Source organism: Lissotriton vulgaris, chromosome 5, assembly GCF_964263255.1.
Source record: "Lissotriton vulgaris chromosome 5, aLisVul1.2, whole genome shotgun sequence".
Taxonomy (NCBI): Eukaryota; Metazoa; Chordata; class Amphibia; order Caudata; family Salamandridae; genus Lissotriton; species Lissotriton vulgaris.
In genome coordinates this window covers 36,733,954-36,761,033 of record NC_141693.1, presented here as the reverse complement: position 1 = coordinate 36,761,033, position 27,080 = coordinate 36,733,954, and the positions used below count along the sequence as shown (strand labels likewise).

General features: G+C 48.3%; 1 protein-coding gene and 1 long non-coding RNA gene across 3 annotated transcripts in view; one reads left to right on the top strand and one right to left on the bottom strand.

Annotated features, from left to right (window-relative positions):
- Positions 1 to 27,080, bottom strand: part of LOC147710065 (NXPE family member 4-like) — a 249,187-nt gene that overhangs the window by 150,377 nt on the left and 71,730 nt on the right. The gene's annotated exons all lie outside the window — the stretch shown is intronic.
- LOC147710064 (uncharacterized) overlaps positions 26,707 to 27,080 on the top strand; it is a 118,986-nt gene continuing 118,612 nt past the window's right edge. The window contains exon 1 of the long non-coding RNA XR_015295839.1: positions 26,707 to 26,870. This is a non-coding gene — a long non-coding RNA (uncharacterized LOC147710064). The remainder of the gene's footprint in view (positions 26,871 to 27,080) is intronic.

Here is a 27,080-nt window from a genome sequence, read left to right as displayed (position 1 = left end):
AAGCATGGTTGTTAGTGCACTTGGTTCATTAATAGCAACTTGGTTTGATGTACTCATAACCGTTTTTTGTAATATCCTCATACAGCCCGATGGTGTCTGTGAATGATCTGATAAGATTATAAACGGATACCCATAGTTTCTTAATGGTATGATTTTGTATATCAGGGACCCCTTTAGTCTCTGAAAGCACCCCATGGAATGTCAACATTCAACCCAAGGGTGTCTGTGTGTAATCTGAACACCCATCTTTGCTCACGTTCAATAATCGATAATCACATAAATAAAAAATGGGCGAGTTTTGCTTATTTTAGCAATATTAAGGGAAATGTATTGGCAGGACTCTCAATAAATATCAGTAGACATACCAAGTATGAGCACCAATAAGATTCTCTCCTGGAACGTTAATGGCCTGCGCACCAAACCTAGAGCCAACACAATAGTACAATATATTCAGGATTTTGGTGCCCAGGTCGTTATCCTCCAGGAGACACATCTGGTTGAAGCTGACATTTTAGACTTGGTAAAAAAGAATAGATGGATAGACTTAACAGTCTCTACTTCTCAGACAGTTAATACAAAAGGGGTTGTCATTCTATTTAAAAAAACCATCACTACAAAACTCTTGAAACAAAAGGTCGATCCTCATGGTAGATGGGCAATCGCGACAGTTATGATTGGGGGGGTCAAGCATTACACTGGCAGGCTATTATGGGCCCAATCGATGACCCATCTGTCCTGGCCACGTTGTTTTCCGAGCTGTTACATATTTCAGAACCTATGATAATAGCGGGCGATTTTAACATTGTGCTTGATCCGAAGTTGGACAAGTCCACTCCTGCCAGACAACAGTTACATTCTAAATCAAGAGATTTTCTAATTAAAAATATGCATCAATACGGATTTATTGATATTTGAAGGGTAAGATCGGGCTTGAAATCCGGCTTCTCTTTTCGAAACTATAAATATCAACGCAGATCAAGGATCGATTTCATATTGGTTAACAAGTGCTTGGAAAAGTCAGTAAGGGATATAACTTATTTACCATCACACCTGTCCGACCATTCGGCAGTATGTTTAGACCTTGAACTACAGTCCCATACTGTGACAAGGTCTTGGACAATTGACAGATCCTTTCTTACATCCCCTGAGGATCTGGACTATGTTAAGGTCGAGACGTAAGAATTTTTTTAAACCAACATTGGCTCGGCGTCATACAGTTTAGTATGGGATGCATTCAAATGCTCTCTGAGAGGGATTGTCAAGAATAAAACTTCATATCGCAAGAAGCAATATATTCAAGAGGTTTCACTGATAGAGGCCAATATACTAAAAGCTCAATCATATTTAGAAAACTCAAACAATAGCTCAGACTATGCTATACAGACCAAACAGGAGGAGCTTACGAAACTCAAAGGACAAATGGCTTCTGTACTAAACCAATGTATCCTGCAGAGGTGGGAAGCTAGTAAATTAGCTAGTTTTGAATTTGGTGAAGGGGGAGCCAAACTGTTAGCCTGGAAGTCCAGAACAGATCAAAAACGTAATAATATCACTTCTATAATAACGGATTCTGGTACAGCATCTTCAGACCCAGAAATAAGGCTAGCTTTTAAAGACTTTTTCCAAGCTATCTATAGGGAGGATAATAATATCACCCCTATTGACATAGAAAACTTGCTTAACAAAATCACCCTACCGACACTCTCTAAAGAACAGGCGAACCTATTAGACCACCCAATTATGTTAGAGGAGGAAACATCAGCCATATTAAACAGTAAATCAGGGAAGGCGGCAGGCCTGGATGGTCTTCCGGTAGAGATCTATAAATATATTGCAGTCGATATCGCCCCTTTTCTCACCAATTTATTTAACCTGATACTGGCTGAGGGAGACTTCCCCCCTCCATCATGGAGCAAAGCTTCCATTACGCTAATCTTGAAACCAGGCAAAGTAGCTACGGCCTGTGGCTCATATCGCCCAATTTCAGTTCTCAACGCTGACTATAAGATCTTTGCGTCTATATTAGCTAAACGAATGGGACAGGTAGCTCCCTTAATCTTACACCCTAACCAAAAGGGTTTTGTTAGGGGTTGCCAACTCTACGAATTAATTTACGACCTAATAGGTGCAATTGACATGGCAACTAATTCATCACTGCCCTTGGCCATTCTTACCTTAGATGCTTCCAAGGCCTTCGACAGGGTCAATTGGAAATACCTGTTGGGGGCCTTGGAAAAATTCGGGGTGGGCCGAGCTTTTCGTAGAACGGTGGAACTATTATACCATGAACCTTCAGCCTCAGTCTTGGTAAACGGAGGGCTGTCGGAACCTTTTACTATCACAAGAGGCACCCTGCAGGGTTGCCAGCTCTCGCCCCTACTTTTTGATATCTATATGGAGCCATTCGCCCAATTGATTAGTGAAGAAATTAACATCGCTCCATTTAGTCACAGAAATTGGGAAAAAAGTATCTCTATACGCCGATGATCTCATGATCTTAACATCTGATATCAACACAGCATTTCCATTAGTAATTAATTTGGCACAAAAATTCGGGAAAATTTCCGGCTATGAAATTAACGCCACAAAAACTGAGGTAATGGTCTGGAACATCACTAATACGACACTTCCAGTACAACCCTGTGACAGTATGAGATATTTAGGTATTAAAATTTTAAAAGATATCAACCAGATCGCCCACATAAATTTTACTCAGGTAGCCAAAGACTGCAGGAACTTAATGAATTCTTGGAGACATCTTCCATTGACGCTCTTAGGCCGATCGAATCTGGTCAAGATGTCCATTCTGCCTAAATTGACCTTTATTTTCAACAGTTTACCACTTTACTTTGCGAAGAAAATGATAGCAAAGATGCAAAGTGACAGCACTTCATTTATATGGAGGAACAAGACAGCAAGAATCTCTTGGAATAAACTAAGGCGTTGTAGGGAGAAGGGGGGTTTGGCTGGCCCCGATATCCAAATCTATGCCTGGGCATTTCAGCTGGCACATGCCCGAATCTTATTCAAAACTCCGACTGATCAGGGCATAGGCCTTATGTTTTCAACACTACTAAAATGTGAAGGTTTAAATCAAACGGGATTCTTATTCAAGTTTGGAGATCCAAAATTTTTTAAGAAGATTAAGTTGTAGATACTACAGGGCCTAGCAAGAACCTGGTATAACCTTAGAACTATTACCAAAATAGGCTACTATTCCAACGGTTCTCCTATATGGGATCTTCCAGCACCACCTGAATGGACTAAAGATGCATTGATAAGCCCGCTAAAAGAAGCTGGGATTTTAACTTGGGGAGATCTCTTTTTTGAAGGGGAAATGCACTCCTGGGAACATCTAGTGAGTAAGGTAGGCTCCAACCTATCAAGACTCAAATTTCTCCAGATCTCTAGTTGGGCGACAGCACAAAAATCTGACCCCACTCGCCAACTAATTCCATCACTGGGTGGTAACAGCCAACTAGAATCTTCCCTACTTGACAATGCCCTAAAAACCAAAGAGGTTTCCCATTTCTACAACTTAATATTAGAGGAAATAGACGGAATATTCCATCTTCCAGATCATCTTTGGGGTCTTATATTGCTGATAACAAATCTGAATGAATTATGGGAAATATCCTTTACCGTGCTATGGGATATTGTTAAACCAGCGTGGCTGCGAAGAAACCACTTCTTTACCCTCCATAGGGCTTATTATTCTCCTCAGAGGTTGTCCAAATTTTCATCTGGTACACCAGTGGCTTGCCCTCTGCAGTGGCGTAACGAAACTTCAGGGGGCCCCCCTGCAAAGTACATGGAGGGGGCCCCCCAGTGGCCCGGACCACCACCTACCACTTTGCCTCACCGACAAAAATAAGCAGTCACCTAAAGCTGTATTTTCAGCACTTATCTGTGCATACTTCGAACAGCAAATATAAATAGAAAGTACTTTTGTTGTGTTCTAGGGCTGCGTGAATGATGAGATCCCTGACTGATAATTAAATACAACAAAGACAGAAAAGTCACATTACAAATGAATACCTACTTTTTTTATTTATAACCCCATTTAGTGCCAAGACAATGTCTTTCCAGGCTCTTTAAAAACATGGCTGGCATTTTTCTTTTGGCAACCCTACTTTATATTTCTTTTCATGTAATGCAGTCTCACAATACAGCAGTAAATGTAAATTTCAAATGCAAGGAATAGGCAGAGTGGGGGCCCAAGGGGTACTGGAACCAGAAAAACCTAAGCCTTGGTAACCAGTTTACAAAGGTATGTTGACTGTGCACCTCAGTTAGAGTGTACAGCTGACTGTGGTGGGCACTGTAGCACCCAACACGTTTCGATAATGTACATCACACGCAGACATGAAATAGTGCACAATGGGTAGAGCTTATATAGCACATAGCTCAGAAATATCATATAGCTGGATGGCACACAGCTCCCAAGAGAATTGCAAGTAGTTTAAAACACACACAAGCATCAAACAGAATGCACTGGACAGACCTTGCATACACCCCACATAGCGCAGATATACTATACAGCTGGCTGCAATGTGGCCCAGAAGAGCACTTTTCAATAGCATGGAACACACACAATCGTCCCACACAACACATTAAATAGAACATTTGCTTACATCTAACTAAGCACTAGACATGGTAATTCAGTATATAAACCGTAACATAACATGTAATTGCTGTGCCTATAGTAGTGGATCTCTATCTATAACTTGGTCATCAGAGTGTGCTACAACAAAGACTATGATGCTGGGCTGGTACACATGAGGGCCAACCCATCTTCACTATTGAGAGGCTCAGAAGCACACCATTTAATTTATGAGGCAGACCGCCTAACCAAAGGACTGATATGAGACAACTGGTGCACCCATGCAGCAGCTGCGTGCTACAACTACTGCGCTGATAGCCCGAACTCTACGCCACTCTATTCTATGCCACTGCACTCTACTCTACTGCAGTCTACTCTGCATCACTCTAATCTGCGTCACTATACTCTACACTGCTGCACCAATGCACTCTGCCTCAATGAAGTCTATCTGACTTTATTCAAAACCAATCCACTCTATGTCAATCTGCGCTGTACCACTGTACTTCATGCCACTTCAGCCTAGGCCACTTTACTCCACTCTGCTTCACTCCACTCTTTGACGCTCTTCTCCACTCTATGTCACTCTATGACACTACCTGTGGAATTCCACTATACGCCATTCCAATCTATGCACTGCAGTCTACTCTGCACCACTCCACTCTGTTCTGCACTTCTCTACGCTGCTCCACTCTACACCACTCTACTCTACGCCACTTCACTGTATGCAAATGACTCAAAACCAATGCACTCACAGCCACTGCACTCTATGCCAGTCTACTCTTCACCACTGAACTTTATGTCACTGCATTCTAGGCCACTCTAATCCACTCTACAACACTCCACTCTATAATGCTCTAATCCACTGTATGCCACTCTGCGACGCTACTCTACTCTACGACACTATGCTACTCCCTCTACGCCACTTCATGCCATTTTACTCCATTATTTTCTACACTACACTCCAGTCTACTCCACTACGCCACTACACTCCATGCCACTATGCCACTCTACTCCACTACTCCACTCTATGCCATTTCATTCTGCTACACTACTCCTCTTTGTGCCACTCTACAACCATCTACTCCGCTCTACAACACTTTACTCCACTCAACACACTCTATGCCACTCCACTCTGCTCTACACCACTCCTCAACACTCAGTGCCACTCCACTCTATGACACTCTGCTTCACTCTACAATACTCAACTATGGATGTATGACGTTACAACGCATGCATTTATGAAATGAAATGAATGAGACTTATATAGCGCACAACTTACCCTGGGGCATCTCAGCGCTTGCTTAGGGAACCCGTCCTGGTATTCCCCTGTGAGATAACCCTGGCAGGATATCCACAAGGTGAAAGTCAGGCATCCCACCGCGAGGGGCCGTTGTGGAGATTAAGCAAGCTATTGCCCAGAGTCGCAGAGTGTGAACCCGTGAGTCGAGAAGGCACCGGAGCGAGAATTAACCAGTCCGCGGAATTTTTGAGCCCAAGACCCGCCAAGGCGGGGAATTGAACCCTGGTCCCGGGCCGAACTCAAGCTCCAGGTCTGCCGCCTCTAACCCCTGAGCCACACTTCTCTACCTTACATCGCATGCCTTTACAACGCAATTATTACAACGCAGTCCATTACAACGCATAGTGCTTTGGGGCGCTGGATAGTGAATAGTTTAATTTACTATTCCAACTCCAGTCCCCGTGGACACTAGGGAAGGTTATTGGATAGTAAATTAACCTATTCCCTATCCTAGAGCGCCCCCCAGAGCAATGCGTTGTAATAGTTTGCGTTGTAATTGTTGCGTTGTAAAGGCTCTGCGATGTAAAAGTTGCGTTGTAAGTGTTGTTCACCCTCAACTATATGACACTCTAATACAGTCTACACCCTTCCAATCTACGACACTCTACTACCTCCATGACAATCCACAATACTATGCCAGCCCACCCTATGCAACTCCATGAAACTCCACTCAACTCTACTCTACACCACCCCATGACTCTACGCCACTCCTTAACAGCCCACTCTACTCCCCGACACTCTGCTTTACGACACTCCAGCAGAAAAGCAACTTGCGCCTTGTCTGTCTAAATGCCCCTCCCATGCTGTGTAGCAAATGGGGAAGAGTCAAATATGAACATTAATCCTACCCAGATAATCTAATTAATCGAATCACTTGCTTAGTGATTTCACACCAGCCAGAGCGGTCACCTCATTTCCTTTGGTGTACTCAAAGGCATGCTATGTGTTTCTAAATTATCCATTCCCTACTGAATAAGTATAAGCAACTGATAATGAGCCCTTAAATGTCCACTCTTCTGTGAAAAACAAAATATCGAATCCAATGCTCAATTTGAGCCTGTGGGTTCCGGTGCTCGGCACCAGAACTAAATTGTCAGCACCTGCACGTATTACCGACTGCCCCATGGCAGAGCAGGTGGCTGAAATAGGGATGACCAAATCATCAGCCGGCCATTAATTCAATATAGGTTAACAATGATTAATAACTGCCTTGCAAACCATTCTTTGAGATTTGGGGGCAGGGAATAGTATGAATTGTAATACCTGCAAAAGTGCGAGGGTTAGTAGTTGTCTTGGTACTGTCATTGGCAGCAACAATGGATAGTTTAAGTTGCAGTAGCCTTCTGGCAAGGGCCCTGGCACCTAATTGATCTCAAATTAAGCACTGCATGTGAAGCTTAACTATACGGGGGCTAGATGAGACCAAGCAGTACAGGAAGCCAGCAGGTAATGATCATGCCCGAACACAAACAATAAAAAACAGATAACATTGCATGACCGGCAAGGATAGCATTGGCAATAATTAAATTAAGGCCGCACCAGTCCGTCCTGTGCCGCACGGTCCCTCTCAGCCACCTCACACCTCAAGCGCATTTTAAATTGCGCAAAGTGGCATGCGCATGAAAATGACCAGCCCCACCATAGTATGGGCCACCCTAAGGGTGAAGACTGCGGAGACGCGGCGCACACCAGCCACCCCCAGTGGAAATCGCACATCTAATTATCATTGTTTCCTGAATTATGCGACGTCAATTTTTACAAAGTGCCCTGATAAAATACAGTATAATCATAGCTGCCAAGTTTTCAGATTGCTTAAGTTTGACATTTTCATAATTTTAGTGAAATTATGAGTGACATTCAACCACTATAAGTGACACTCTCACGCAAGCAAAATCAGGCAATGAAGACAAGGGAAACATATAAGTATCAGCAATAACACCCATTTGAGCAGCGAGAAACTAAAATCCTAACATTGATACAAAGCACCAGAACACAACATAGTTTTCTTGAATTTCATGGTTCTTATTTATACAACAGCACACATTCCTTTCTGAGGTACTGCACAATGTTCAGCCTCTTCATTTCTGATGCGCACAGTCTGTCCTAGCTGCCAAGGTTTGCGATTGCTTAGGTGTAACATTTCAATGGTTTCAATATACTTAGGAGTAACATTCAGCTGCCAAATGTATGACACTTAGAGTGACACTTTATCTCTATTAAAACAATGGAAAGATATGCATTGAAAGAGCTAAATATCAGAAATTACAATATTTTGAAGAATGAAAAGCTCTAAAGATATCTTGAAACTAATAGAAAACTCCTGAAATGAAATCTCACTAACCTATAACCTCTTTATAAGATGACCATACTGTAAAACAATTGCGGCAAAGCCTTTAATGGCAATGAAGACACATTAGAAGGAAGTTTGCAGGCGGCTGTGTGCCACTAGCTTAGCCTGACAAGACATCAATAGTGGATCAACACTATGTAGCAGGCACCAAGTACATGTACATATATTTAAATAGCGCAAATCACCGACCCGGTATCTAAGCGCTTGCTTAGGGAACACGTCCTGGTATTCCCCTGTGAGATAACCCCAGCAGGGTATCCACAAGGTGAAAGCCAGGCATCCCACCGCGAGGGGCCGTTGTGGAGATTAAGCAAGCTATTGCCCGGAGTCGCAGAGTGTGAACCCATGAATTGAGTAGGCACCGGAGCGAGACTTGTCGAGTCCGTGGACATTTTAGGACTCAAGACCCCGACGAGCCGGGAATTGAACCCAGGTCCCGGGCTGACCTCTGCTTCCAGGTCTGCCTCCTCTAACCAGTGAGCCACACTTCTCCAAGTAAATTATGGAGTGCAGTCTGTCTGAAAATATACTGAGATTAAGAAAAGCATGCCTCTGGCTCTCAGTACAATAAGGCTAAAAAATGGAATGGTGGCGTAGTAGGGTAATGTAGGAGGAAGAGCTGCTGACAGCCCAGTCCTGACCTGTCAGAGAGCTCACGTATGTCTGCCAGCCAGACTGGAAAAGAAACACCCCCCACTCCAGGGCGTCACTGCAACAGAAAATAAACCTGGGCAGCAGACTAAAAGTGCCCACCCTTTAACAAACTAGAAAATTAAAATTGGCCCACATTTGCAAATAAAAGCAGTTTTGAACATGCTCTATAGTTTTTGCAATGTATAGAAAAGACTGCATGCAGCTAGGCAAGTCATCTTTGTTACATTATGAGGGAAATCAACAGTATTACATGTTGCTCTAGCCACAAACAGCCAAATGAAATTAACCCACACACTGACTGGTCACATGATCTATACTTCGGGGCATGGGAGATGTTAGTGCCTCACGGAAAAAGAAAGGTGCTGCCCACTAACTCCACTGATTTCCAAGATAGAGAGTCCCTCATTTAAGCTGCGTGCAAGTTTGGTAATTATATGAGGGAGACAACATGACGCTGCACAGCAAAGCCAACACTATCAAATCTTCCTTCCAAGAAAACCTCCTCCCCTCTTTTTATTGTGCGCGGCCTCTTGAGCGCATGTGAATCAGCGCACTGAATGTAGACTCGGTTCCATTTCAACATCGGTTTTGTAAAGCACAGACTTATTTCCTAGCCACGTGGATTCTCTGCACACTACGTGGTTATTCCTATCCCAACACTTGGCAATGTATGTAATTGTGCCTAACTAACATGACGTTTAACTAACAAGCATTTGCAATGCAATAGGTCTCGCATTAGGAAAGTTTGAGCTATTGGTATTGTAAATGGCAAAGTTTTTATTTATGTTTCTTTTTTTTAAAATAGCTAAATTAATAGCTTCGTCATTTACAATGCCAATAGTTATAACTTTCGCAAATGTGATACCTATAGCATTTGTAATGCAATATGTTTTGTATTTACAAACCGCGAGAGGACAAAAAAAAGCTCTGGACCACTGCCTCTTCCCAGGCCTTCAAAAGGGACCTCAAAGTTCTCCTCCTCCAGAGACACCTCCAAAAGTAATTCACGTCCTCGCGCTATTTGTGAGTAAGAGGATTATGGTTCGATCCCCGGGCTAGGCGGCAGGGGTCTGCCCAGCACCATGTGATTCTGGGCAATAGCTTGCTTAATCTTCCCAATGGCCCCCAGCGCCGGGATGCCCCCGGGTAGCTGTGCGCTTTACAAATACTGGATTCACATTTACATATTATTTGGAAATAAGACATTTGAATAAAGTCAAAAGAGAAAGAGGCACAGCATTGGGTGGGATAGAGAAGCTTCAGGACAATGGTATGTGTGCTGTAACAAACTCAAGTTGGCTAAAATAATTGAGATGTTGACAGTGTGATGAATAGACATGGAGGTGGGACAATCATGAACTGTCCTGTGATCACGTTGCCTTGCACAAAGGTAAAGGGTCAGCTGCGGATATTAAAGCTGACAAAGACGGAAGGAAGGGAGAAACCCAGTTCATCTTCAAAAACAGTATGTACAGAAAAGTGCCTTTCCAGAAACTCTCATTGATTTTTAAAGAAGAAAACAATTTTCCTCCCACACATTGATTTTTAAATAACGTGAGTACCTTTTCAAAATTCTCACCTGTATATTGTTAACAGTTGTCTTACCAGTAAGATGTAGCTTAGACCTCAAAAATGCCAATGGGAGTTGGCCCAGACCAGGCTGGGAGGAGCGGGCGGGAGCTGGCAGGGCTGTCTCATGATCTCCTCTGCCCCTGACACACACTGAGCAGAGGAGGCTGGAAAGGGCGAGAAGAGCAGAAAACAGCACTCTGCACCCCCGAATTTTGAAAAGCAGCCCCAGTGGGGGCGGGATCTGAAGGAGGGGACCACCAGGCGTTCAAGGTGGAGTGAGGAGCCGGCCGGCGGGGGTGTTGGACTGGAGGCACCGGGCCGCTCTCTCCTGCAGCAGCCAGCCATGCAGCTTTGGTGGAGAGGGGGCGAGCAGGACTGCAGCTGAGCAGGGGCGGCAGCCCCCGTAGCTGCGGCGTGACCGGGCTGGCCTGAAGCCCCCCCCCCACCCCTTCAAACCCTGAACCCCGTGTGCACTGGACCCGGCCACCGACAGCCCCTCTGGGACAGAGCAGGTAAGGACACGGCCTGTGAACCCGCATGACTTGGCGAGCAGGAGGCGGGGCAATGAAGGGTTAATGTTTATGTTGCGGGGGTGGCAGGGGCGTGGCACGTGCGCCTAGGAGCTGTCCCTTAGTAGCTCAGAGGGGGCGGACGTGTGTGTGTGTGTGTGTGTCTGGCGGGCGGCGGTGGTTTTACAGCTTTGGGGTGTCTGACAGCAAGGGGAGACGCGTCTGGCCACTCGTGAGTGTTTCTGACAGTCCTGGGGAGGGTGTGTGTGTCATCTTTTGGGGGCCTGAGCTGCATTTGGGGTGTTAAAGTTCTAAGAGTCATTTCCGATAACTCTGAGCGGGGCCAGGCTGATGTGGGAGGTTTGACACTTTTAGAAAGGAGGCCGCTCCAGAGGGTGCCTTGCTAGTGTGTTTTTTTTTTTTTAAATAGTTTTTATCTGACATCTCGGAGCGGGGGTCTTGTGTCTGTAGGATGGGGTCTCAGCTACGGACTGAGGGCGTGCGCGGTCCTGGACTCTAGCACAGGGGAGCTGACATAAATGACGGGGCAGGGGGAATGGGAATTGAGTGACAGGGAGTCTGACATTCATGAGAAGGGTCTGGCATGCTGGTTGGGGAGGGGGCTTACGGCGAAGGGGTTGAGGGTTCTGGAGGCACTGGCGGGGAAATCAGGGCCCTTGAGATCCCTGGAAAAAGACAGCTCCGGGTAGGGGTGGTCTCAGGGCTTAATTTGAGCCGGAGCTTGCCGGTGCTTAGCACCGGCACCTAATTATCAGGGCCGGGTCTACAGTCATGCTCCATTAAGTGCACCTGCCACTGCCGTCAGTAATTGACTTATGAGTCATGCGGCACTGGCACTACTGCTGTGGTACTGTAAGTGCTGTGCTGCTGTCATTTAGTTTAAGTTACCGATGCATCATACTGGTTGTTGAGTGGCTGATGAAAATTCTAAACACTTACTGTCTAAATGGTGACGTGACCGGACTGACTCCGATTTTCAATTTCCTCCTCCTCACTCTGTCTTCAAGACTTCCGGCCGCGGATCAGGCCCCAGTGGGCGGGACACTGTAATAGTTGTTGTTGGGCAGGGCTTTGCTGCCGTGGGCTGATCTTCTTCTGCGGGGGTTGGGGCAATGCGCGGAAGAGGCAGCGACGCGTGCTCCGATTTGAATGCGCGCGCATTCACGGCCTTAATTTTGCTTCAGCACGCCCGCCCCAGCATACCCGCACGGCCGCACCACGGGCACCCACCAACCGTAAGTGTAGCAGCAATTTCCAAACTAACGCTGCTTCTTTCTTTTGTTTTGCGAGTTGGGTGGCGGGACGTGATGCTATGGTCAAAGTGGTAGCTCCTGTTCCATGTAATGAATCGACGATGCCCGCCCTGTGGGCCCAGGCCTCTGATATGTGCAGTAGAGCAGGCAGGCGCTGATCTAACTTTGCCACTGACAAGCGTGGCAGAGTAAAGTGTGTGTGCGCGTGCAGCACAGACAAAGCTATTGCTGAATTCACGAGTAAGGGCTCATTTACATTTAATCAGGGTGGTTGGGAGCGGCCTGTGTCAGCACAGGGTTCAATTGCCCCAGAGCTGTGAACCACAGCCTAGCCGGGCGAGGGTTCAATCATGTATTTAAAATGTGCAAAACTGTAAAAAAAAAAAAAAAAGCACTTGTATATAGGGCCTGGCCGGGTTTAATTTAAAGGACCTGCCCGGCACAGGTGACATCCGAACATTCTGGATCTGACTTCCGGTCGGCGGTAACAGAGCACCTAACACTGACGGTGCTATCTTCCGTGGGAGGCTCGCCCCCTTCCCTTCTGGTCCACTGTGCGAGCGGCCCCCGATGTGGACGAGGCTGCTGCCTGTCTGGACTCCCACTGTACACAGGCTGCTGCCCCCGACCCAGGTGCTGTGCTCGGTGGCTCTAGGATCTCATCTGTGTGTGCTCCGAGTGTTCGCCTGGTGCCTTCACCCTGTATGTTGACGCCATGTGTTATTCTGTGTATAAGAGATCTTTACTGTGATGTATACAACGAGTGTGTTACAGCGGTGGACAGCTGTATGTGTGCCCCCGCGGTGCCCTGCCAGCCACATGTTGGTTTGTGCACATGTACCTGTGACCCTCATGTCCTTGTGTTATGTACCCCTCCTGCCCCAGGATACGTTATCTCCTTAGTGTGTATTCAGCTGTGGTTCTGTCGGCTTCCCAGTACCGTAGTTATGAAGCCATGAGCCCGGGTCCGGGCCCTTTAGGAGCCTGGGGCCAGGTGCCACTGCACCTGCTGCACTAATTATAGCTATGCCCCTGTAACCCCCGCCATTTAATACCGCCAACTTGGCATATGCTTCTCCCCCACTGTGTGCCATCATCATACCGCCAGCTTGGCATATGCATATAGCTGTGTGCCCCCTTGATATTGCGCCCCCTTCTTTCTCCAGTGCAGTCCCTGTGCCCATACACTCCCGGCCTGGTGTGCAATATGTATATATGTGTCCCCTCCTGTAATGGAGCCTCATACTCACAATACATTCACCCGTAGTACAGGCTGCTTGATTTGTGCACCCACTTAGGTGGTAGAGACCTCCCAGCTAAGTAGCACACTTTATGTAGTGTACTCTCTTCCTTTTTACTTCACTTTGTGTGCCCTCTACCCTACTGGGGCTGTTGTGCTGATTTACACCCGTGGGCCCTTTCTTGGTATCATTTGTATGTTTCCACGTCGGGCTGTGGGCGGCGCCTCTCACATTTTGTGCCTCGGTGATGCTATTGTGAATTCAGAGCCTAGGTGGGGGTGCCTGTTGATGCTTTCTGAGTTGCCCACACTCGTGAGCATGGAGTGAGCTACCCATGTACACATGGGGAGGAGCTCAGTTTGTGCTTACTGCCTGCTCTTCCTGACAGTAGGTGTTAAGTGGTTGCTCCTCGTGGGTGAGTGTATGCGGGCTGCTGCCTGTGTTCCCCCCTCACAGCTTGTTTGCTGTGGAGTCCGGCATTGTTCGACTTGTAACAAATCCCTTGGAGGCGACGTAGGACAAATTCTATGATTATAGGGAACATGTAGAAGAGTGGCCCTCAATAGAAGAGAGGTAGAAAGAAAGGTAGAGCAAGATTGATGAAGGGCAGAAAGAGGAGATGTTGAGAGAAAAGGGGTGAAACAAAAAGACAGAGGTGAGGTAGTGAAAGAGAGCTGAAGGTTAAACAAAACGAGAGTGGTTGAGGTAAAGAGGTAGAGAGTAAGAGGTGACATACACAAAGTTCATAAGGAGAGAGGGAGAAGTAGAGGGATGCCCCTGAGCGTCTTGAAAGTGAGGGAGAGTGGGTTGATACTAGGAAAGGGGCACAGAAAGATGCGAGAGGGACAGAAAAAGAGGTAGAGGAGAGGTGTAGTAAGAAAGAAGCAAGTGGAGGAAGTGGGTGGAGCTGGGGGAAAGTAGGTGTGGCCTCCGACAAAAATTTGAGCACCTGTACTTCATATTTTACAAATTAAGCACTGGGTGGTCTGGCAGATCTGTGGCGCGTCTCCCAGCTCTGCCCACGGTGCAGTGTGCGGCAGCTCCTAGAAGCGGCTGACAGCTCCTGGAAAGAGCGAGGGGAGGGGGTGGCGGCGGCAGGCGCGATAGAAGTCTGACAGCTGTAGAAGAATTAAAGTGCGACCGCTCTGTGGGGGTCGGACAGATCAGGACGAGGTCTCTTTAAACCGTTTCGGATCAGGCGTAGGCATGGCCAGGCGGCTCCAAGAGGGTGGAAGGGGAAGCCATTCTCGTGTGTACTGTACTCTGCACTGTTTACAGGGCAGCCCTCCTCGGTTTCCCCACCCCGCTCCAGACTGCCAATGCTTGGTAAAAGTCCGAGCTCTGGTGTAGGTAGTTTAGCCATACCCCCGAGTCAGCATCGCGATTTCATTGCGGTGATTTAAATGACCACCCCAGTGCAGTATGGGTGTTGTAGTTCTTTACTTTGGCTTTAGAATGTTTTCTAAAAAGCCGAGGACTTGTAAGCGGTATTCCGTGGGTAGCAGCGAGTTGGCGCCCTTGGTGTAAGGGCGAGCACATGGCGTGCTTGGTGTAAGCCCCGTATATAGCATGTGTACATTGATGCCTCGTGTCACGCATATAACCGGGGCATGGAGTGTGTGTGGGTTCGGTGAACGGTGGTGGCAGGGGGCTACAATCCCCAAGTGGCCGATTTAAATGAACTGGACACACACATGATGTTTCAGATGGATCGGACACCCACATGACTCCAGGGGGGAGACCGGGATACGTGGAGCGCAAGAAAGGGCTCGGACACATATAGATTAGACATACTAGACAGGACCACCGTTCGGGGCGAACACACGAGGCACAGTAGAGGAACTGAACACAAAATAGGTGTAAAGGGATTAAACACGTTCACAGAAACACAACTCGAACCCACGGAGGCTGTGCAGCAGGATACCACGCACAAAGCGGGAGTTGGGGCAGGTTTCCCTCTCTGGACTGTGCTGCACAAAAGTTCATGCTCGCCTGTTTGTGCCCCTGTATATCTCTGTCAGAGCATGGCCCGCTGTCTCTTTTAAGTTTGATTTATTAAGAAATAGAAACAAGTCCCGCGGCGACCCGGAAGCTCTTGGCCGGCCGGCCAATCCGGTCGCGGCCGACCGGAAGTCCCGCCTCCCGAGCTGCCGGCGCATGGAGCGCCCTGCCTGTCCGAATCAGCCTGGGTCCCCAGGAGGAGGCCGGGGAGAAGGAGGAGTGTGGCGCCTGTTGCGGGGCCGGCGCGACAACAGGAAACAGCGCCCCGGTGCCGAAGGAGGGAAGAAGAGTCCTGCTGCCGGGCCCTGCAGCTGAGGAGAGCCGCCGCATGAAGGAAGCCGGTGAGTGGGTTGCTGAGCGGGGGGAAGCATGTGCGCGAGTGCGCGGGGGGGGGAAGCATGTGCGCGAGTGGGGGGGGCGGGCTTTGTATGTGTGTGCGCGTGCGTGTGTGTGACTGTGGGGGAGGGGGGGTGTGTGTGAGCGAGTGTCTGTGTGCCTGTATGTGTGTGCCTGCGCTCGCCTGTGTGTGCGTGCGTGCATGCAGAGGGGTGGCTCCACTCTGAAGCTCCACTCTGAAGCTCCACTCTGAAACTCCACTCTGAAGCTCCACTCTGAAGCTCCACTCTGAAGCTCCACTCTGAAGCTCCACTCTGAAGCTCCACTTTGAAGCTCCACTCTGAAGCTCCACTCTGCAGCTCCACTCTGCAGCTCCACTCTGCAGCTCCACTCTGCAGCTCCACTCTGCAGCTCCACTCTGCAGCTCCACTCTGAAGCTCCACTCTGAAGCTCCACTCTGAAGCTCCACTCTGAAGCTCCACTCTGAAGCTCCACTCTGAAGCTCCACTCTGAAGCTCCACTCTGAAGCTCCACTCTGAAGCTCCACTCTGCACTCTGAAGCTCCACTCTGAAGCTCCACTCTGCACTCTGAAGCTCCACTCTGCACTCTGAAGCTCCACTCTGAAGCTCCACTCTGCACTCTGAAGCTCCACTCTGAAGCTCCACTCTGCACTCTAAAGCTCCACTCTGAAGCTCCACTCTGCACTCTAAAGCTCCACTCTGAAGCTCCACTCTGCACTCTAAAGCTCCACTCTGAAGCTCCACTCTGCACTCTAAAGCTCCACTCTGAAGCTCCACTCTGCACTCTAAAGCTCCACTCTGAAGCTCCACTCTGCACTCTGATGCTCCACTCTGAAGCTCCACTCTGAAGCTCCACTCTGAATCTGCACTCTGAAGCTCCACTCTGAATCTGCACTCTGAAGCTCCACTCTGCACTCTGAAGCTCCACTCTGAAGCTCCACTCTGCACTCTGAGCTCCACTCTGAAGCTCCACTCTGCACTCTGAAGCTCCACTCTGAAGCTCCACTCTGAAGCTCCACTCTGAAGCTCCACTCTGCACTCTGAAGCTCCACTCTGAAGCTCCACTCTGCACTCTAAAGCTCCACTCTGAAGCTCCACTCTGCACTCTGAAGCTCCACTCTGAAGCTCCACTCTGAAGCTCCACTCTGAAGCTCCACTCTGAAGCTCCACTCTGAAGCTCCACTCTGCACTCTGAAGCTGCACTCTGAAGCTCCACTCTGCACTCTGAAGCTCCACTCTGCACTCTGAAGCTCCACTCTGCACTCTGAAGCTCCACTCTGCACTCTGAAGCTCCACTCTGAAGCTCCACTCTGAAGCTCCACTCTGAAGCTCCACTCTGAAGCTCCACTCTGAAGCTCCACTCTGAAGCTCCACTCTGCACTCTGAAGCTCCACTCTGAAGCTCCACTCTGCACTCTGAAGCTCCACTCTGCACTCTGAAGCTCCACTCTGCACTCTGAAGCTCCACTCTGAAGCTCCACTCTGAAGCTCCACTCTGAAGCTCCACTCTGAAGCTCCACTCTGAAGCTCCACTCTGAAGCTCCACTCTGAAGCTCCACTCTGCACTCTAAAGCTCCACTCTGAAGCTCCACTCTGCACTCTAAAGCTCCACTCTGAAGCTCCACTCTGAAGCTCCACTCTGAAGCTCCACTCTGAAGCTCCACTCTGAAGCTCCACTCTGCACTCTGAAGCTCCACTCTGAAGCTCCACTCTGCACTCTAAAGCTCCACTCTGAAGCTCCACTCTGCACTCTAAAGCTCCACTCTGAAGCTCCACTCTGCACTCTGAAGCTCCACTCTGAAGCTCCACTCTGAAGCTCCACTCTGAAGCTCCACTCTGAAGCTCCACTCTGAAGCTCCACTCTGAAGCTCCACTCTGAAGCTCCACTCTGCACTCTAAAGCTCCACTCTGAAGCTCCACTCTGCACTCTGAAGCTCCACTCTGAAGCTCCACTCTGCACTCTGAAGCTCCACTCTGAAGCTCCACTCTGCACTCTGAAGCTCCACTCTGAAGCTCCACTCTGAAGCTCCACTCTGAAGCTCCACTCTGAAGCTCCACTCTGCACTCTAAAGCTCCACTCTGAAGCTCCACTCTGAAGCTCCACTCTGAAGCTCCACTCTGCACTCTGAAGCTCCACTCTGAAGCTCCACTCTGAAGCTCCACTCTGCACTCTGAAGCTCCACTCTGAAGCTCCACTCTGAAGCTCCACTCTGAAGCTCCACTCTGCACTCTGAAGCTCCACTCTGAAGCTCCACTCTGAAGCTCCACTCTGAAGCTCCACTCTGAAGCTCCACTCTGCACTCTAAAGCTCCACTCTGAAGCTCCACTCTGCACTCTGAAGCTCCACTCTGAAGCTCCACTCTGAAGCTCCACTCTGAAGCTCCACTCTGAAGCTCCACTCTGCACTCTAAAGCTCCACTCTGAAGCTCCACTCTGCACTCTAAAGCTCCACTCTGAAGCTCCACTCTGCACTCTGAAGCTCCACTCTGAAGCTCCACTCTGAAGCTCCACTCTGAAGCTCCACTCTGAAGCTCCACTCTGAAGCTCCACTCTGAAGCTCCACTCTGAAGCTCCACTCTGCACTCTGAAGCTCCACTCTGAAGCTTTACTCTGAAGCTCCACTCTGAAGCTCCACTCTGCACTCTGAAGCTCCACTCTGAAGCTCCACTCTGAAGCTCCACTCTGCACTCTGAAGCTCCACTCTGAAGCTCCACTCTGAAGCTCCACTCTGAAGCTCCACTCTGAAGCTCCACTCTGAAGCTCCACTCTGAAGCTCCACTCTGCACTCTGAAGCTCCACTCTGAAGCTCCACTCTGCACTCTGAAGCTCCACTCTGAAGCTCCACTCTGCACTCTGAAGCTCCACTCTGAAGCTCCACTCTGAAGCTCCACTCTGAAGCTCCACTCTGAAGCTCCACGCTGCACTCTAAAGCTCCACTCTGCACTCTGAAGCTCCACTCTGAAGCTCCACTCTGAAGCTCCACTCTGAAGCTCCACTCTGAAGCTCCACTCTGCACTCTAAAGCTCCACTCTGAAGCTCCACTCTGCACTCTAAAGCTGCACTCTGAAGCTCCACTCTGCACTCTAAAGCTGCACTCTGAAGCTCCACTCTGCACTCTAAAGCTCCACTCTGAAGCTCCACTCTGAAGCTCCACTCTGAAGCTCCACTCTGAAGCTCCACTCTGAAGCTCCACTCTGAAGCTCCACTCTGCACTCTAAAGCTCCACTCTGCACTCTAAAGCTGCACTCTGAAGCTCCACTCTGCACTCTAAAGCTCCACTCTGAAGCTCCACTCTGCACTCTAAAGCTCCACTCTGAAGCTCCACTCTGAAGCTCCACTCTGAAGCTCCACTCTGAAGCTCCACTCTGAAGCTCCACTCTGAAACTCCACTCTGAAGCTCCACTCTGCACTCTGAAGCTCCACTCTGAAGCTCCACTCTGAAGCTCCACTCTGCACTCTGAAGCTCCACTCTGAAGCTCCACTCTGAAGCTCCACTCTGAAGCTCCACTCTGAAGCTCCACTCTGAAGCTCCACTCTGAAGCTCCACTCTGCACTCTGAAGCTCCACTCTGAAGCTCCACTCTGCACTCTGAAGCTCCACTCTGAAGCTCCACTCTGCACTCTGAAGCTCCACTCTGAAGCTCCACTCTGCACTCTGAAGCTCCACTCTGAAGCTCCACTCTGCACTCTAAAGCTCCACTCTAAAGCTCCACTCTGAAGCTCCACTCTAAAGCTCCACTCTGAAGCTCCACTCTGAAGCTCCACTCTGAAGCTCCACTCTGAAGCTCCACTCTGAAGCTCCACTCTGAAGCTCCACTCTGAAGCTCCACTCTGAAGCTCCACTCTGAAGCTCCACTCTGCACTCTGAAGCTCCACTCTGAAGCTCCACTCTGCACTCTAAAGCTCCACTCTAAAGCTCCACTCTGCACTCTAAAGCTCCACTCTAAAGCTCCACTCTGCACTCTAAAGCTCCACTCTAAAGCTCCACTCTAAAGCTCCACTCTGAAGCTCCACTCTGCACTCTAAAGCTCCACTCTAAAGCTCCACTCTGAAGCTCCACTCTGCACTCTAAAGCTCCACTCTGAAGCTCCACTCTGCACTCTAAAGCTCCACTCTGAAGCTCCACTCTGCACTCTAAAGCTCCACTCTGAAGCTCCACTCTGCACTCTGAAGCTCCACTCTGAAGCTCCACTCTGAAGCTCCACTCTGAAGCTCCACTCTGAAGCTCCACTCTGAAGCTCCACTCTGAAGCTCCACTCTGAAGCTCCACTCTGCACTCTAAAGCTCCACTCTGAAGCTCCACTCTGAAGCTCCACTCTGAAGCTCCACTCTGAAGCTCCACTCTGCACTCTGAAGCTCCACTCTGAAGCTCCACTCTGAAGCTCCACTCTGAAGCTCCACTCTGCACTCTGAAGCTCCACTCTGAAGCTCCACTCTGCACTCTGAAGCTCCACTCTGAAGCTCCACTCTGAAGCTCCACTCTGAAGCTCCACTCTGAAGCTCCACTCTGAAGCTCCACTCTGCACTCTGAAGCTCCACTCTGAAGCTCCACTCTGCACTCTGAAGCTCCACTCTAAAGCTCCACTCTGCACTCTGAAGCTCCACTCTGAAGCTCCACTCTGCACTCTGAAGCTCCACTCTGAAGCTCCACTCTGCACTCTGAAGCTCCACTCTGAAGCTCCACTCTGAAGCTCCACTCTGAAGCTCCACTCTGAAGCTCCACTCTGCACTCTAAAGCTCCACTCTGCACTCTAAAGCTCCACTCTGCACTCTAAAGCTCCACTCTGAAGCTCCACTCTGAAGCTCCACTCTGAAGCTCCACTCTGAAGCTCCACTCTGCACTCTGAAGCTCCACTCTGAAGCTCCACTCTGCACTCTGAAGCTCCACTCTGAAGCTCCACTCTGCACTCTGAAGCTCCAATCTGAAGCTCCACTCTGCACTCTGAAGCTCCACTCTGAAGCTCCACTCTGAAGCTCCACTCTGAAGCTCCACTCTGAAGCTCCACTCTGCACTCTGAAGCTCCACTCTGAAGCTCCACTCTGAAGCTCCACTCTGAAGCTCCACTCTGGAGCTCCACTCTGGAGCTCCACTCTGGAGCTCCACTCTGAAGCTCCACTCTGAAGCTCCACTCTGAAGCTCCACTCTGCACTCTAAAGCTCCACTCTGAAGCTCCACTCTAAAGCTCCACTCTGAAGCTCCACTCTGAAGCTCCACTCTGAAGCTCCACTCTGAAGCTCCACTCTGAAGCTCCACTCTGAAGCTCCACTCTGAAGCTGCACTCTGAAGCTGCACTCTGAAGCTCCACTCTGCACTCTGAAGCTCCACTCTGCACTCTGAAGCTCCACTCTGAAGCTCCACTCTGCACTCTAAAGCTCCACTCTAAAGCTCCACTCTGCACTCTAAAGCTCCACTCTAAAGCTCCACTCTGCACTCTAAAGCTCCACTCTAAAGCTCCACTCTGCACTCTAAAGCTCCACTCTAAAGCTCCACTCTGAAGCTCCACTCTGAAGCTCCACTCTGCACTCTAAAGCTCCACTCTGAAGCTCCACTCTGCACTCTAAAGCTCCACTCTGAAGCTCCACTCTGCACTCTAAAGCTCCACTCTGAAGCTCCACTCTGCACTCTAAAGCTCCACTCTGAAGCTCCACTCTGAAGCTCCACTCTGCACTCTGAAGCTCCACTCTGAAGCTCCACTCTGAAGCTCCACTCTGAAGCTCCACTCTGAAGCTCCACTCTGAAGCTCCACTCTGAAGCTCCACTCTGCACTCTGAAGCTCCACTCTGAAGCTCCACTCTGAAGCTCCACTCTGCACTCTGAAGCTCCACTCTGAAGCTCCACTCTGAAGCTCCACTCTGAAGCTCCACTCTGAAGCTCCACTCTGCACTCTGAAGCTCCACTCTGAAGCTCCACTCTGAAGCTCCACTCTGAAGCTCCACTCTGAAGCTCCACTCTGAAGCTCCACTCTGGAGCTCCACTCTGAAGCTCCACTCTGGGGCTCCACTCTGAAGCTCCACTCTGGAGCTCCACTCTGGAGCTCCACTCTGGAGCTCCACTCTGGAGCTCCACTCTGAAGCTCCACTCTGAAGCTCCACTCTGCACTCTAAAGCTCCACTCTGCACTCTGAAGCTCTACTCTGCACTCTGAAGCTCCACTCTGCACTCTAAAGCTCCACTCTGAAGCTCCACTCTGAAGCTCCACTCTGAAGCTCCACTCTGAAGCTCCACCCTGCACTCTAAAGCTCCACTCTGAAGCTCCACTCTGAAGCTCCACTCTGAAGCTCCACTCTGAAGCTCCACTCTGCACTCTAAAGCTCCCCCTTTGTCAGCGTTTTACCGTCATTTTCTTTATCAGTCTTCACCCCGTTTCGCATGTTAAAATAGAAAAAAACATTTAATTCCAGCAAGCGTTCTTAATTGAAAGCCAGTCTAGGCAAAAACGAAAGTAATAAAAAGTGAAACTGACACGCCACTCCACACACAGCAAGCAGCGCGCTCCCGAGGTGAAATCTGACAGCCTCAAAGCGCGCGTCTGCTATGTGTCCACATTCCTAGGTACAGGCCAATACGGGCCACAATAGGTCTGAAGCAGACACCTTCAATGCTCACGCATTGAGGGTAGGTCTGCTCGACCTAAAAATGACATTGCCAGGAAGTAAGTGGTAAATGAGACATAATAGCTGCAGCCCTCTGGCACTACGATACAAGCCAGCAAACAGGAGGTGTGCACTGCTTGGCTAATGTCTTCACACTATAGATAAAATACCATTACATCTAAGATGACTGAAGCTTACCTGACCTTGATGGGCCGAGTCTTCCGGAGACAGACTTTGTGTGCCAGCTATTCCAAATTAATGTGGCTGGCATCCTTTTCTGAACACACCCCGTTGAAGGGTGGCTGACTGTCTGGCAGTGTGGTTGCTGGCCTTTGTATTTCACAAGTGCTGTGGCTGTGTATGAGTCTCCTAGAAACCGTCCGTTTAATTCACCTTTGCAGCATAATCGTTTCCCTGCTGCCTCAACATGTGATCGATGTTGTCCCCTAAGCCAGACAGTGCTTGTTCCGCTGCTCCGATTATTTGTTTTTTTCTTGTGCCCATGGCACGGCATTTTTTTGTGCTTACAGATTTTGTGTAAACATAAGTTTACCCGCAGCCCCTACCAGAGGCACTATTCCACCGAATGTTTTCCTTGTCCTGCACCACTGCTTGTCTTTCCTGTCCGCTGTTTTTCCCCTGCCTGTGTCAGGGCTTGCCTACCAGTCCTGTTGCCTACCTGCCCCCTTGCTTGTAATATCTGCCCCCTGGGCTTGTTTGTCGCTCGCAGAAATTGGTGGAAAGGTGATTTGAAACTCGCAAATCACGCCAGCGCAGAGAGAGCCTCGGATTGTCTGCCAAAAGGTCAAAGAATAGAGGCCAGGGAAAGGGAGGGGGGGCGTACATCCAGGATCAGACTCAGAATCGGCACAAAGTGGGGCTGGGGTGATTGTCGGGTCAGCGGACCATCAAAGAGGGAATGATTACACCCATCTTAGAAAATAGCACAGCCCAGGCCATCAGCACAGAAGTGCGAAACAGTCCGTTTAATTCGTCTTTGCAGCATAGCAGCTGCAGCGGCTTCACGGACAGGTGGACAACATTGGTATCAGAGTGACTGTAGACCAACGGCCGCGATGAGGAGCCTCCAAGTAGCCTGGTCCGGTCAGTTACAGCAGGACACCAAGATGAGAGGCACAGGCGGCGGTGCGAGTATTGGCGGCTTCAAAATCGAAACTTTCAAACATAACTTCCGCCCGCTCGCACCGCCCAGGTTATGACTTTATTTTCTGGCTCGGGCGGGAAATGAACATTGTTGCATTGCCCCAGTGAGAGCACAACAGAGGCAGCCTGGCCGGTCGGAGCGACCGGAACCACCTGCTGGCAGATGATGACGTATATTAAACTGTTCAAACACCAGAGCAGTGCATTAAGTGGTTGCTCACTGTGTTGCTGCGAAGGGGGCCCGACCCGTGCTGGGGGCCCGTGGAGCATGGGGGCCCCCCGCACTGTGTGGTCTGCGGGGGCCTGTGTTACGCCCCTGGCCCTCTGTGTGGACAAGTTGAAGCCTCAGACGCACATATGTTTCACGATTGCCTACATTTAACATCTTATTGGCAATCAATAAGCAACAAACTAACATCTTCTACAGGCACCCCAGTGAATATAGATCTAGGCCTTGTAATTTTTGGAGTAAACGACAAAAAGCGTAGTGCAAATAATAACCTCTTGTTCTACTCAATCTTGGGGGCTTGACGTGAGATTTGTAAACGTTGGAAAGAGGCCTCCCCCCGACACTACAAGATTGGAGTTCCTCCATGCTTTCTATATCGAAACTAGATCTATCTAGAGGAGGCAAACCAGAAAAAAGAGCTTTTTGGTTGAAACTCGATTGGTCTCAATAAGTGGAAACTGGGGTTTTTTTTCCCCCCAGTTTCAATGATTACGAAGCCATGTCGTACACCTTTTGCTTATTCACGTCTGGCCTTCATATCTAAGGTCAATTTGTGGTATAGGCGGTGGTGTAATTTGGCTAATGGCAAGTTCCATCTCAAGATTACTAAAGGGGTTGTGACTTAGTGTTAAGCTAATCTAGCTGTAGGGTCTTGGCGCTCCTTCTTAAACGACTGACCCCTACCAGTCCTGCACTGAGACAGCATTTTAGTCTTCCAAGTCACACTCTTTAGAGCCCACGGCACTGATGGTTCAGCCATGGTTGAGATGAGGAACAAAACAAAAAAAAAAGACTTTAGGGGCTGTAATCGAAAAGATAAGATCTGATCCCAAGGACAGTTCATAACACTATGCAGGAAAGCTTGCTATTTGAATTATTTTTGTGGTGAAAAGCAGATGCTGAACAGCAGAGGAAGGGCCAGCTCAAATATGCTTACCTAGCATTGGATTTTTTTTATTGTAGCCCCAGCAGTAGCTCCATTTAATGCTCTTTGCTTCTCCCTTTTGTACACAAAGCAGATACTTTCTAAATTGGTACAGACACTGCATTACAACTACATTGGAAAGTTGGTGCAAAATCTAGGGATACACACTCGTCAGCTTAAGAAAAGATGGAACAATATTGTTGTTTTGTGAGACTGAGCGCTAAGTAATTAATATTGTGTCCTTCTTTTGCATTATACCAGTATGGGTCTGTAAACATATAAAATGAAGACTTTTAATTAACAAAAAATAAAAAATAAACCATTTGTAATAACTCAAATCAGCAGATTTGCACATTAGCGCTATTTTTATATTGTTTCCACTTCTCTATATTTGATGTAAACATTCAAATTTGCTTTACACAACTACACATGATTTATGTTACAAGTCTGTTTTATTTTGAAACAACACCCCCAGAAGGGGCACCAGAACACAGCGTTAAGCCTACAACCTCTATCCGAGGCCGGCCGCGTGAAATGTGCAACATAATTTGCTCAATTGAGGTGGTTAACACAGCGCCTTGCATAGAATATATATCTAAGTTCATGTGAAACGCTGGCTTAACCTGAGTTCATGCTAGAGTACACTAAACCCAAAGCTGGATCCCTATAGCAGGGTCCAGGGAATATCGTCGTTCAATCCACCAGGTATATAAGGCTTCTCAAGGACAGTTCATTGGAAGTCAGTTTCGTGATGTTGTTTCTCCAGGAAATGTCTTGTGAGTTGCGTGTGGGACTTCTTGCAGCGGAAAGAGCTCTTATGCTCTCACATTCTTGTGCGGACTTTACGAGTTGTCATGCCCACATACCGAATGGAGCAAATACATGTCATATACCTGGACATATAAGTGATGTGTCGAGTAACCTTTTCCTAAAGGTAACTCGAACGATGATATTCCCTGGACCCTGCTATAGGGATCCAGCTTTGGGTTTAGTGTACTCTAGCATGAACTCAGGTTAAGCCCCCCGCTTCACATGAACTTAGATATATATTCTAACATCAAATATAGATGCTATACTTCACAGAAACGAATATAACTATATATGCGGGTTGGCACATGTTTCACTACCAGATAGATGACCTAGGTAAAGTGTTGCTGTGGTATGCACCATCACGATTTATATAGACCTTATAAATATGACCTTCTATATCAAAACAAGTGTATGTGTACCTCAGGTGGAGCTGACTCTCTACCATTAATATGGGCAAGAGGTTGTTCTTCTATCTACTGTTAGCCTGTGTCACTTGGTATACACTGTGAGCAAGAACTAATATGATAAATACAACGACTTTATCCAGTAATACCTAAAGCCTACTGTTTGATAGGCATAGAACATCGATTACACCCAAACCTAAAAATACGTTTTATTCTCGAGATGGAGATGGGTTGCTCAAACACTTTACTTGACAAACTTTGAGCCATATAGTTCTGCTGCCGAGATCGCTATAGTAAGGAAACTACTGCAGTGGGCGATATGGCGTCATCGTGTAGTTCAGAGCGTGTAAGATCTCGCGAGACTTCCAGTGCAACACATGGCGTCTTATACTTTTGAACGCGGTGCCCCCAACGCGTGTGACTTTGCGTTTCCATTTAGCACAATGCTGAGTGCTCTGCTTTTGTTTCCTAGAAGGGATTGCTGGCATTACTGGGAAAACGGAGTGTGGCCGGGCTATTGACCGTAATATCTGGTGCGCCCTCTATCACTGATGGCAACTACAAGTAAACGAACTACAAGTATGGAAGAAATGACCTCACTCAGTAGTCCCTAGCGCGAGTTCTCGCGCAATTTCGAGCGCAAAGTAGTGCGTTTCATATTTCACTAAAAACGGGGTGAATAACAATGTTTTTGAGTTATATGCCAATAAAAAAGCATGGATAAGTACTGGGGATTAACAAAACCGTTCTTGAATGTCGAAATTCTGGAAACTGAGGCGGAGGGTTAACATACCAACAACCCCTAGAGAAACTACTAAAGAAGAGACCATCTACAAGTCGGTGCCTCCCCAAGACTCAGATGGGAGCTTGAGGTACCGACGGATAGGTGAGTCTACAGCTGTTCACACATGATTAGGAGTCACAGGAATCCAAGTATGGTTAACATAGCCATAATGTAAGATGTTGATTGAGTTTGTAGCTTACACCTAGTCCCACTAGGAACATGTAATTAACCTGTATGAGCACACTTTCGTGTTAGAAGGTAGACCTGGGAGGCTTTGAGGCTGGGCACACATAGTTTGAGCGCTGGAGTCTC